The sequence below is a fragment of the Pteropus vampyrus genome, unplaced genomic scaffold (genome assembly GCF_000151845.1).
Source record: "Pteropus vampyrus isolate Shadow unplaced genomic scaffold, Pvam_2.0 Scaffold17, whole genome shotgun sequence".
Taxonomy (NCBI): Eukaryota; Metazoa; Chordata; class Mammalia; order Chiroptera; family Pteropodidae; genus Pteropus; species Pteropus vampyrus.
This window is the reverse complement of record NW_011888798.1, coordinates 13240071-13241965: the sequence shown is the minus strand read 5'-3', so window position 1 is coordinate 13241965 and position 1895 is coordinate 13240071. Positions and strand designations below refer to the sequence as shown.

The 1895-nt window shown below is 30.8% G+C and overlaps 1 pseudogene; it reads right to left on the bottom strand.

Annotated features, from left to right (window-relative positions):
* The window catches only part of LOC105288376, a 7477-nt pseudogene that overhangs the window by 4495 nt on the left and 1087 nt on the right, over positions 1-1895 (bottom strand).

The window sequence follows — 1895 nt, the reverse complement described above, 5'->3', positions numbered from 1 at the left end:
TATAAATATATATAAATTATATGTAAGTAATTGGAAAATTAGGTATACATATATAATTGGAAAAGTGGTTTCTTTTGCTGTGCAGAGCTTTTTAATTTGACATAGTCCCATTCATTTGTTTTTGCTTTTACTTCCCTTGTCTTTGAGGTCAAATTTATGAAATCCTCTAAATCCAAGATCCATGAATTTAGTACCTATGTTTTTGTCTGTAAAATTTATTGTTTAAGGTCATATATTTAAGTCTGATTCATTCTGAGTTAATTTTGGTGTATGATTACAGATAGCAGTCTAGTTTTATTCTTTTGCATGTGGCTTTCCAATTTCCCAGCACTATTTATTGAAGAGGCTCTCCTATCTCTATTGTATGTTTTTGGCTCATTTGTCACAAATTATCTGTCCATATATACAGGGACATTGCTGCATTGTTTATGAAAGCCAAAAGTGAGAGATTTTGAGTACTTTGACTCATTCATACAATGAAACATTACATTTTAAAAAAAATAAAATAAACCTCTATGAATTCAATGGAAAAATGTCAATGGCATGTCTGTTAGCTTGAAATGCATTCTGCAGAACAGGACCCACAGTGTGATCTGATTTATGTTCTAAGTAATATTTACATGTGTTCTCCTTGATATATAGCCACTTTAAACTTCAGCATGGTTAACATCTTTTTTTTTTTTCTATAAAAGGCATGAATTGCTTTTTTTTAAAATTAGCTAGCTATATAAAGAGGTAAAAATGTGTTTCTTAACATGGTCCCCATGTTAAGAAATGAACTACCATTGTCAAAGTATTATATATACTAATACACATTATCCATTTAAATTGTAATAAAGCAGTTCGGAAGGCATCTCTAGGGACTCCAATGCCTTATGTCAAATTGTGAGAACATTAATTTTTGTTTTGTAAGTCACCGACTATGGTGATAAACTGGAAGACTGGGCAGGATGTAAATGGACATGTTGAAAAAGTTTTATTGAATGAAATTCTGATATCTTCTCTACTCTATCTTAACCTCTTTTATTTTTGTTTCCTTCTTTATCCTTTCAAATATTTACTGCATGCTTACTATAAAGGTGGAGCCATATGAAAGAACTGAAACCTATTTTTGATCTGTAAAACTATCAATTTCCCCTAATTTGATCTCATACATTTTAGGCAATCATGATATTTAATCTGCGCTATATTTTTATGTGGTGAATGTCATTAACATCAATTTTTACACACACACACACACACACACACACACACACACATCATGGAGCAAGTTATTTAAATTTCAAAGTATTATTTATTGACTTTATTAAAATACAGAATTTATTTCACATCTAAATTTTTGGATCCCCACAATTTCCATTTGTCTGACTGCCACTACTACTATGATCTATCATTACATTTCACACATACTTAAAACCAAGCAAAGGGTGGAGTTCCATCTTTAAAAACTAAACAGACCTTTCAGACAACACATTTTGGCAATAGAAACTGGACAACATTTATCACACACAGTAGGAAAGTTCTCATTCTGTATTTTATAAAGAATAGCCATATACCAACTGTTACAGAATGAAATAAGACAAAACATCCTAACAAACTATTTAAAACATTTTCTTTAAAAAACTTCCTCCATTGCCAGAGAGCTTGAATAGCATCCTGGTCAGTCATCCAGAGTAATTCTTCACATAATTGATGAACTTGGCTTCCACTTTAGAAAGAGAGCTATCTTTTTTAATATATTTGCTTGGATTTTTGCTTTAATGTCTTCTACAGAACTGGATTCCTGCAGTGTCTTAGGGGTTTTTTCCATTTTTTGTTTGTTTTTTGTGTTGTTGTTTGTTTGTTTTTAAGGATTCTTGATCTTTCGATCTTAGTATTAATAATTTTGTGTTCTG